This window comes from Ananas comosus, linkage group 1 (genome assembly GCF_001540865.1).
Source record: "Ananas comosus cultivar F153 linkage group 1, ASM154086v1, whole genome shotgun sequence".
Classification (NCBI taxonomy): Eukaryota; Viridiplantae; Streptophyta; class Magnoliopsida; order Poales; family Bromeliaceae; genus Ananas; species Ananas comosus.
Genome location: NC_033621.1, coordinates 23017104 through 23029358, shown reverse-complemented (window position 1 = coordinate 23029358; position 12255 = coordinate 23017104).

The window sequence follows — 12255 nt, the reverse complement described above, 5'->3', positions numbered from 1 at the left end:
GGACCGAATCTGCAAAAATGAAAAAGGTGGCCCGGTTTTGCAAAAGCCCAAAATAAGTGAATTTTTTATGCAAATTGGCCTATTATTTATTAAGTTTGTCACGTTATTTGAATTTTTTTTGAGTGTGTATATATATTGTTAATATTGCTGATGCTAGTTAATCAAAATAGACAAAGTTACATATTTTATGAAAATTTAAAAATTTATGTAATAATTAAAATTTTACAAAAATAAATTTTATAAATTTATAACTTCATAGCTAACTGAGTTTTGACTTTTCAATAGTATAATTGTTAGTTATTTGAGTGTCAACCATAAGGTTAGAGATTCGAATTCGCCATGAATAATAGGAATAATATAAATCTAATAAATATAAATCCGATAAATGCTATATCGGATTTGCTAAATCAGTTATAGCCGTAAATTTACAATAGTACCCTTACGAAATCAAGGGTTTACGATTAAATCAGCAGTAAGATTTATTATTGATTAGGATAAACATGAATATATACAGATATAGATTATACAGATGATATACATATTAAACTAGATTTAGATATTGATATAGTTACAGATAATAGTGTTTTTTTATACAACCTCTGTCTTTTTTTTGCGTTTATTCAAGGAGAAGCAAATTAAGAAAATGACGAGTTATATATATACTTCTTATTTATTTATTTTTTTTAATTTTAATAGTCATGCAACTGTGAGAAATTTATGTATAAATAGTTTTGCATCAAATAATTAATAAAAATAAATGATTGTTACATATTAATAAACTCAGATCTAATAAATTTGAGATATTTTGAATTTGATTTTATATATATATATATATATAGAGAGAGAGAGAGAGAGAGAGAGAGAGAGAGAGAGTTGGACTGGGCTACTATTAGTAGCAAAATTTCATTGTTGCTACCAGTTTTTTAGTTTTTGGATCAACTCTTTTCATTATTTCTAACCATTGGATTAAATACTATAACCCAGCGGGGATCACTCAACCCTAGGGGCACCACTCAACTCTAACCGACTAATATCATCCTGACCCTATAATGTTTTATCCAAGGATTAAAAACTTGATAGCAAAAAGAACGTTTTACTATTAATAGTATTCCAGCATAATTCTCTCTCTCTCTCTCTCTCTCTCTCTCTCTCTCTCTCTCTCTCTCTCTATATATATATATATATATGAAATTTGGATGAGTTTGATTCATGCATGCATGTTGGCTAACTGCACCAAACAGGGATGCGAATGGATCCCGGTTGGTGGAACTTTTACCCTGATCACTCATTCACTCCCGAATGCGATAGTAAATGGAAAAAAAAATGAACAGATTCAGGACAAAAAATAGGATGATTTTTATGACCACTTCTTTAATAAGTTGGTGCTCTCATTTCTCAAATTGGTTTGCATTTAAAATTTTAAAATTTTGTTAACAAATTGTGATTGATATATTTGATATTTATAGTTAATGTTATATATCACTTGATATTATTGTTTAATTATTATTAAAACTATTGATTTATATTTATAAAATATTAATAATAAAAAGAGAATTAGTTGGTGGGGCGGATTGGGGGAGGAGTTGTGTTATGAGGCTGGGCAAATGTAATACATTTAAATATTAGAAATTTTTTTTGAGATATTCCATAAGAGTAGGATTTTATTATTTACTTTTAATTTTCTTTTGTTTTAATCCTTCTTTTTCTCACTATTGTATTATTTTTATTTTGTGTACGTTAATGATCAACAATTTCTGACTTTTCTGCTTAGTTTGGTATTAAGGTCTATCTAACGCTATTAGATAAAATGGAGTTGAGAAAAAAACATATAGGGATATGCTTAGGGCTGGCAAATGAGCGAGCTGGCTCTATATATATATATATATATATATATATATATATAAGCTCGAAAAGCTCGGATTAAGCTTGCTCGGCTCATTATGAGTTCGAGCCGAACTTTATTTAAAGCTCGAAAAAAAAACAAGTTCGAGCCGAGTAAATTAAAGCTCAGCTCGAGCTCGCTCGGTTTATAGCTCAGCTTGCGCTGAGCTTGCGNCGTAGCTAACCGAGTTTTGAATTTTCTAAAGTAAAAAAAATTTTCTTTTCAAAAGTATAATTGTTAGTTATTTGAGTGTCAACCATAAGGTTAGAGATTCGAATTCCATATTAATTAGCTTGCGCCATGAATAATAGTAATAATATAAATCTAATAAATATAAATCCGATAAATGCTAGATCGGATTTGCTAAATCAGTTATAGCCGTAAATTTACAATAGTACCCTTACGAAATCAAGGGTTACGATTAAATCAGCAGTAAGATTTATTATTGATTAGGATAAACATGAATATATACAGATATAGATTATACAGATGATATACATACTAAACTAGATTTAGATATTGATATACTTACAGATAATAGTNATATATATAGTTGAGCTAGAATACTATCGATAGCAAACGGACTCCGTTGCCACCAATTTGTTTTTGATGATAGAGCCTCTAAATTGACGATCGGCACCGTTGAATATAATCTATACCACTTGAAGTATTTAGAAATTAAATTTCAAATCTTTTCGACATCATTTGCCTAATGATCAAAGGGTTTCAAATTTTATAATTTTAATGGTCGATATGAGGCGTTTTCTCGTTTAACGGCGTAAAGATATCCAAATCAATTGAATTTTTGTTAGAAAATTTTTTAAACTATTTAAAACACGATCTATACTCTTGATCTTGATTACAAGACTCCTATCATCATTTTTTAAAGGATATTCATTTTCAGCCGTTCATTTTTGTGTTCACTCGATGGATAAGAGAACAATATAAAAAATATATGAAATTTGATTCTAAATACTTCAACTGTTATAGATCATATTCAACGGTGCCGATTGTCGATTTGGAGGTTCCATCATCGAAAATAAATGGGTGGCAACGGAGCCCGTTTGCTATCGATAGTATTCTAGCTCAACTCTCTCTCTATATATATATATATATATGAAATTTGGATGTGTTTGATTCATGCATGCATGTTGGCTAACTGCGCCAAACAGGGATGCGAATGGATCCCGGTTGGTGGAACTTTTACCCCGATCACTCCCGAATGCGATAGTAAATGGAAAAAAAAAAAGAACAGATTCAGGCAAAAAATAGGATGATTTTTATGACCACTTCTTTAAACAAATATGTCTAAAAAAATAATATATTTATAAAAAAAAATCAGGTATAAATTATTAAGTTGGTGCTCTCATTTCTCAAATTGGTTTGCATTTAAAATTTTAAAATTTTGTTAACAAATTGTGATTGATATATTTGATATTTATAGTTAATGTTATATATCACTTGATATTATTGTTTAATTATTATTAAAACTATTGATTTATATTTATAAAATATTAATAATAAAAAGAGAATTAGTTGGTGGGGCGGATTGGGGGAGGAGTTGTGTTATGAGGCTGGGCAAATGTAATACATTTAAATATTAGAAATTTTTTTTTAGATATTCCATAAGAGTAGGATTTTATTATTTACTTTTAATTTTCTTTTGTTTTAATCATTCTTTTTCTCACTATTGTATTATTTTTATTTTGTGTACGTTAATGATCAACAATTTCTGACTCTTCGTGCTTCATGTTTTGTAAGTTTGTTTGGATTATTTTTTTTTTTGTCTATCCGTTTCGTTTCTTTCATTTAGAAATAAATTTAGCTGGAAATGCGAATCAACTAGGATTCGAACTTGGGACCTCGTGTACCAACCACCATTCCCTTTGCCACTCACTCTAGAAACGGTCGGTTTGTTTGGATTATTTAGATAACTATGGTTAGTTAAGTACAATAGAAAAATAATAATAGTTTGTTACATACGGTGAGTGAAAAAATATCATGTTTTAAAATCTGTAATATCCTTATATTGCAATAAATCAGTTACGAGATATTTTCTACAGTTTCTTGGAATTTTTTTGATAAAATCATATAAAAATATATCGACTCATTATAATATGTATAACGTGATATTATTTACAAAAATAAATAAATATTTTTTTTTCTTCAAGGCTTTCTCATTGTACGTAATACGATCTCGTGTGGTTCGAAATGGAACCAATGTTTTCAATTTAAATACTTAGAAGTAGGTCAAATTAAAACCTCTTAATTGGAAGATAAGCCCATTAACCAATGATCAAACATGAAATGCAATGTAGAAAAAGTAAATAGGTAAAAGTGTAGGGAGAACCCTCAACTATAAAATATTTTGAAACCACTCCTTAAATTTAACTTTTTAACTTCTGTTTTAATGGCTCCATGATTGGTTCTTGTACTATTTGTACTACCAGTGAATAAAACTCTAAGGGCATGTTTGGTTCGTACATTTTGGATCTAGAATGAAAATCGATTTGATTAAATGCTACTAATTTTGTTTGGTTCACAGGAATCGGTTTGAGATTTTCATTCTGGATCGGAATGGGAATGGTCCATTAACTTACAAATTGATTCCGGTCTCCGAGCCCGGGTTGAAGTTTCAATTCCAAGCCCACACTCACCTCTTCCTCAGGCCCAGCCCAACGTTTCTCCATCTTATCCATTCTTTCTCTCCGTATACCAATCTCTTCCCTCTTTTATGATCATTAAAAAAAACATGATATATTATTTTTTATTACAATTTTATTCAAAAAAATTTATGCATTTTTTTGTAATTTTTTGCATAAAAAATTTTAAAATAAATTCCTTTTTTTTGGCATAGCTCTAACATGAGAGTAGTATTATTATTATTTTTTTTTATAAATTTTAGATAGTTTTATAAAATTATATTTAAAAGTAAAATTAGTATTATGCTATCCTATTATTTTTTTATTTTGCATCAATCAAACAGTGAAATAGGAATAATTCATTCCGATTTTCAATCTAAAAATGAACCAAACATTTTTGGGAAGTAGGGCAATCCAATTGCCATTTCATTTCAATTCCACTGATCTTGAGCCAAACAAGCCCTAATAATTGATAGAGCCATTAAATTTAATAAAAATATTAATTAGCGTAACAAGTTGAATCTTATATTTTACAAATCATATGGCGCAAAATCGTATATATATTTTGAAATTTATAAATATTTTTTTGTCACTAGATCTTCTTGCTAAGTATTATTTTGCACCTGCAGGATGCATATCAAGTTTTGGCGCCCCTCTTACGAAGAGCAGCAATGGATGACAAAACAGTGATACTGACCACAGTAAACGAAGCATTCGCGGCGCCGAACTCGCTCCTCGACCTCTTCCTCGAGAGCTTTCGCATCGGGGAAGGGATCGAACATCTCCTCGACCGCTTGATCGTCGTGGCGATGGACTCGAAGGCGTTCGATCGGTGCACGTCGGTGCACCCTCACTGCTTCTTCCACAGGATAAATGGCACCGACTTCACCTCCGAGAAGGTGTTCATGACCCGAGACTACATCGAGATCGTCTGGAGCAAGATCAGGCTTCAGCGGCGAATCCTCGAGCTAGGGTACAATTTTCTCTTCACAGTACGTGTTCTCTCGATCGACATTCACACGAAAAATGTGCATGTTATGTAATTGAATTTGAATCTTATTTGTTCGTAAGAAATATACCGTGAATTTTACACTGATCGGAAAATACTAACACATACGTGCTTTTGTTTATACTTCAGTGAATAAACATGTAGTTTTTGATTCTGTAGGTTGAAATATGTTACTTCAATTTATTTATCTCTTTTCCAAGTCTCTATGTCCCAAAAACACCAAAACTTGCATGAAAAATTAAATTGAGTATAATACATAACTTTTATAAAGTCCAAATGAAATAGTGTGTTTCAAAATTTAGTTTTGAAGGACTAAAATCAACGAAAATAAGATATTTTTATTTTCGACTTAACAATGCAATTAATGACCTATACAAATCAATAAGTAAATATTTAATATGGGGGATGATATATATATATATATACATATATATATACTCCTGCTATTTAACTAATCTAGCAGGACCCTCGCGGCAGCTGCCCCCTCCTCCTCCCACTCCGCCGCCGTTGCCGCGAGGGTCCTCGAGGAAGTCGAAGGCATCGTAAAGAATGGAGGCGTCGTAAAGAATGGAGGAGCACCGTCCCGCCCGCCCGGCCTCGAGGAGCTCCGAGCGTTAGATCATCGTCGCCGCCTCGTCGCTCCACGACGTCGCTGTCACCGCCCGCTCTGGCAGCCCGTGAAGGAAGAGAATGAGAAAAAGGATATTTTCGTGAGGGTATTTCTGTAAATACAAACTGGAGCTTTGGAAGGAACATATTTTTTAGGGTAAAAATGTCATTTTACAAATTCACTATTAACATAATTTAAGATTTTTGTAGGAACAACTTATGAAATTTTCGTTTTGCAGAAATATATCTGTAATTCACTATGTTTGCAAGAACGTATATGCAAATAGCTCTTATATATATATATATATATATATTAATAAATATCATTGTCTGAATAATATCATAATTATTATAAATTTAATTCATATTTAAATTTAAATATATTTTAGCATATATGATAACGAAAAACTTAATATCCCATACGCATCCACATCCGCGCATTCAAAAAAATATCAGCTTTAATATATAACAGGTGTATTATTTTTAGGATGTGGACATCTTATGGTTCAGAGATCCCCGTCACATCAGCATCGACGCCGACCTCACGACGGCGAGCGAACCGGTTATTTGGGAACCCCGACAGTCTCCGTAACTGGCCTAACACCGGTTTGTTCTACGTAAAATCGACCGAAAAGACCGTCACGATGCTCAGGTACCGGGACGAGGCGCGGGCGCGGTTTCCGCTGAACCACGAGCAGATTGTGTTCGATCGGATCAAGGGCGAGCTCGTCGGCGGGCTCGGAGTGAAGATCCGGTTCGTCGACACCGCATTCTGGGGCGGATTCTGCGAGTACGGAAACGATCTGAACAAGATCTGCACCATGCACGCGAACTGCTGCGTCACTCTCCGGAAAAAGCTGCAGGATCTGAGAAGCATTCCGGAAGATAGGAACAAATTTACATCTCTATCACCAGAAGAGAAAAGAAGAGGAATTGTTACATGGAGGGTTCCAGGTAGTTGCATTCGTTAAATATTAAAACCAAAAAAAAAATATGCATGATTGGTCCTTGTACTATCCCTCTATGACAGTTTGGTACTTTTTTCACAAAAAAAAAAAGTTCCCATATTTACAACAGATTAAAAACATACAGAACTTATATGAACTATGAACTATACAAATTACCTATGAATTATCTATTTTAATTAATTTATAGTTGCGAGAATTGAATGAAGTATACGAAAAAGATTTGCATATTAAAGTACCATTGATGAATTCAAATTAAAGTAAAATCAAAGTTACAGGTCTTACAATCTGTTTCCATTTTAGGGAGGGAGATGAAGAAAGGGAAGGAGAAGGAGAAGGACAAAGGGAAGGAGAAGGTAGCTGATCTGCGGGAAGGGAGGAAGTCCGTTAGGAAAATTTTTCCGCATAACGTGGCGGATCCTTTGCGCGAGTCGGGCTCGGCGTCTCGCCTCCTCAACCGAAGCAAGGATGTTATTGCGGCCACCTACCAGCGTGCTCCGAGCATTGATGGCTGCTCCTCTTCCAAGAGGGTTCGCTGGGCGGATTCGGCGGGATTCGCTTTAACTCACACCGCTCACTTCACTACAGAGGATCTCGTCTCAGATGCTACGCCCCCCACTGAGCCTTCCCACCTCACTTCAGTGGGCTCCAACTTAGCTATTAAGCCTTCCACTAAGCCTTCCACCCCTAGTATTATCATCTCCTCTACCTTTAAGAAGTCCTTTAAGGAAGCTCTACTTACCCCTGTCCCGGCCGGCAGCCGCCTCCTCAGACGTTCCCACTGCTCCGTCTCTTCCTCCCCAATTGCTCGCAGCAACAACGCAAGGCGTCTCTCCTTCAAAGGAAGGTGCTTCCGTTGTCTGGGGCGCTCTCACTGGGCCTCCCGTTGCCGCGCCTATCTTAACGTTTTCGTCCCTCTCTCTGACGACTTCTCCGCTCGACAGAACCAACGCCGCAATGCAATTTTGGTCGATGTGCTACCCCCGGCAAATCTTGGTCATTTTCCTCAGGAAACCATCGCGAACGGCCTGGCGGGCTGCTTCGGTGGCTTCCCGACGGACTTCCATGTCGCCAAATACTGTGCGAGAGACTACGTTGTTTTCCTGCCGGAATGGGTGCCGTGTGATCAACTTCTGCGTAGAGCCACGATCAGTCTGGGCGAAGTTCGGCTACGCTGCTACGCCTGGAACCCTTATGCTGGCGCACGCCACCCGCCACTTACCTACTACGCCTGGATTCGACTGGTTTGCCTTCCCTACGAGTGTTGGTCGTCTCGCACGGTGGCAGCGCTAGTCGGAGGTTTTGGGCGGTTCATCCGCGCGGACGACTTTACCTCTCGCAAGGTGGACCTCTCAGGATATCGTTGTCTCATCGCTGTCAACCACCTTTCGGACATACCGGAGAACCTTGACCTCTCTTTCGGAGATCTCTCGCTCTCAATTCTCATCCAGCTGGAAAGATGGGGTCGTCGCGATGCTTCTACTCAGCGACTACCCCCGAATGAAGGGACTGATCAACACGACCCTCACGAGGCTCCTCCACCCGTGAACGCTCAGCGCAGATCGACCGGATCAGCCAGAGGACGACATTCATCGACAGGAGGTTCTTCCAATTCCGACGCATCATGGAACTCTTCGGAAATTCGCGACAGAAGACGCCCGACAGACAGAGAGTTGGTGGTACATGGTGGTAAGGCGACAGCCTGCGAAGCTGCAGCGGGAACAGACGCTACGATGGGTAACCTGCAGGCTTGCTCGCTCCCCCGACCAGCCATTGGAGGAGGAGAGGGGGGCGTCGAGGTTAGGGATGCTTCGGGGAGAGCCCTCGTTGCTTCGATTGGAGCCAGCGCCAGGAAGAGTAATCTGATCACCACCGAGCCCCCCCGACCGGCGACTGGCGGGGGAGGGCCACTTGGAGCCGGAACTACGAGGAGCATCCTGAAGACCTCCGAGCTTCACCGTCCGGTGACTGGCGGTGGCGGTGGTCGCAGGGCTTGTTTTTCGATTTCAAACGGTCTCCTTGCCGGACTTGCCTCTCCTGTGCTTCCCGCCGTCACAACTAGCCGAAGTACCATCTTGTCAAGACGTCCCTTCCTCCCTCGGCTGTCTTTCCCGAATGGCGGCGATTCTGGCTTGCCCAGCTACTGCAAACTTCTGTCACCTGCTCCAGCCCTGCAGCGTGTAGTAGCAGACTTCTCGGGTTCACGCAATTCCTCCAACGGGCAAATTTTGTGCTGGTGCATTTATGTTAGGATCTCCTTATCCTTCTCGGGCCCCACCCGTATCTACTCTGTTCAGGATCCTGCTGCACCATGTCATGTTGCACCCAGCCTAGCTTCCCCCCCCTCCACGTGGATCATCACTTACCGGGTTTGTCCTGGGCCACGCTTTCTCTATCCAAGGTGGATCTCCCCTTTCAGTTTTCTCGGGCTTCGGAAGGCCCGGCTCGGCCCGGGCTCGCTCCTTTTATCTGCCCATTTTGAAGGGGCCGCCCTGTGCTTCTCTGCTGGTTTGGGCCCACCTAGCTCGGCCCATACAGCTTCCGGGTTGGCCCCTTCTGACCCGAGCGATCCACGTGGATTCGGGAGCCCCCCACCCGCCGGTTTGGGCCCTCACCTCGCGCGAACCTGCTCGCCTGCCCTATCTGTCGGGTGGGCCCAACTCTGCTGGCCGGAACTGTGCTCTCATCCGGACGCCTCCCCCTTCGGGCCTGGAATCAGCCGGTGCTCCACCGGACCCGAGTCGGGAGGCCCCTCTCTTCTCGTCGACGCCTCCCAGTGCCCTCGCTCCCCTGGACCTGATCTGCGCCCCCGCTTCCCTGGACCCGACCGCTGCCCCCGCTCTCCTCGGACCGACTGGCCGGATCTGTGCACTCCTTCGGACTCCTCCCCCTTCGGGCCAGGCACGAGCCCCTGCTCCACTGGACCCGAGTCGGGAGGTCACTCTCTCCTCGTCGACGCCTTCCGGTGCCCTCGACCCCCTGTTTCTGATCTGCGCCCCCCACCGGACTCCTCTCCTTTCGGGCTCGTCGACGCCTTCCGGTGCCCACAACCTCCTGTTTCTNAGGTCACCTCGTCCCCGAGAACGGACCGGGTTTTCCTCTCCTCAGGCCACCCCCCGCGTTTAGTCTTTGTCCTCCAACACCCGTGGCCTTCCGCAGCTGCTCGGGCTTTCCTCTCCTCAGGCCACCCCGAGTCGGGAGGTCACTCTCTCCTCGTCGACGCCTTCCGGTGCCCTCGACCCCCTGTTTCTGATCTGCGCCCCCCACCGGACTCCTCTCCTTTCGGGCTCGTCGACGCCTTCCGGTGCCCACAACCTCCTGTTTCTGATTTGCGCCCCCCACCGGACTCCTCTCCTTTTGGGCCAGGCAAGAGCCCCTGCTCCACTGGACCCGAGTCGGGAGGCCCCTCTCTCCTCGTCGACGCCTTCCGGTGCCCTCGCTCCCCTGATTCTGATCGCTGCCCCCGCTCTCCTAGGTCCGACCTGAGCCGCCACTATCCCGGATCCGACATGGGAGGCCCATCTCTTCTCTCGAACGCGGTAATCACCACCCCCCTCGTCGACCTGCATGTCCCCACTTCTTCCCGGGTGGAGCGCCCCAGATCGAGCGCGCGTCTGCACAACCTGACGAATGAGCCAATGCTCGGCAGAGCGATGCGGAGGAAGGCACGCATCCTTGGAGATGGCGAGTGGACCTGTTCCAAAGTCAAGTCGAAAGGGTTACTCTGCGGGGTGGAGCTCTCCGACGCCGAATCTCTTCGGCTCTGCAAGCTCCTCCGTGAAGAAGCTAACGGCTGATTTGTGTGATCAGGAGCTCTTTCTGTGTTCGTCGCTTATGTGTGTGAGGTCGTCTGTCTTTTGCGATGTTTAACATCCTTAGCTGGAATGTCCGTGGTCTTAACGACGCTGTCAAGCGTCGTAGTGTCAAGTCTGTAGTGTCTTCCCTTTTTTGTACTGTGGTTTGTTTTCAAGAATCCAAAGTTGAGTCTGTGTCGCGCTCCTTTCTCCGCACCTTCTGTGGTTCTATCTTCGATAAGTGTCACTTCATCGCCGCGTCCGGGATTTCCGGTGGTTTGATCACTTGCTGGTCTTCGAAATTCTTCTCCTGCAACGAAGCTATTTTCCGTAAACATTCGCTCACCCTCCAACTGACCCACCTCGCAAGTGGAAAAGTCTTCTATCTCAGTAACGTTTACGGGCCGCCTACCTGGGATGGAAAGGAAGACTTTTGCTCTGAATTGCTCTCTCTTAACGGGACTTGCAACAACAGATGGGTGATCTGCGGGGATTTCAACTTCACCAAAAGTCAAGAGGAAAGGATAGGAAATGTTTGGAGCTCCAGAGCTACGGCCATGTTCTCTGATCTCATTACTAACCTGGGGGCTATAGACTTACCCATCTCCAATCAGATGTTCACCTGGTCGAACATGCAGCATAGGCCTAGCTTGGCTAAACTCGACAGGTTCCTCGTCTCAACGGATTGGGACCAAACCTATCCTCTAAGCAAGGTCAAAGCTCTCCCTCGGATCACTTCCGACCACACACCTATTGTACTATCTACCGGGTTCCCCCCTTCAACCCGGAGGTTTCGGTTTGAGCGCGTCTGGCTTACTAAGGAGGACTTCGCCTCTAAAGTTCCGCGTTGGTGGAACGAAGTCGCTCCCAAGACCTCGGCAACCCTCACGATAACAGCCAAACTCAGACACTGCAGAAACAGAATCAAGGAATGGTGCAAGACAAATTTTTACTGCATTTCTTCCACCAAAAGGCGGCTGCAGGATGAAATTCAAAGCTTAGATCTTCTTGAAGAACGCACTACCTTGACACCGGCTTCTATACAGAGACGGGCTGCCTTAAAAGCTCAGCTGCAGACTATTCTACAAGAAGAAGAAATCCTATGGAAAACTAGGGCGAAAGAACATTGGCTCAAGGAAGGCGATCGTAATACTAAATTCTTCCACGCGGTCGCCAACGGGAGGAAACGCTCCAACATAATCGAACTTATTGAAGACGACTCTGGTCATACTATCTACAACGAACACCATAAGCGAGCCCACTTCTTCAACTTCTTCAATCACCTCTTTGGCCGCGCTGAGGACCCTTCAGTGTCCCACGGAGACTGGAGTGGGTTGTATCACACCAATAGGCT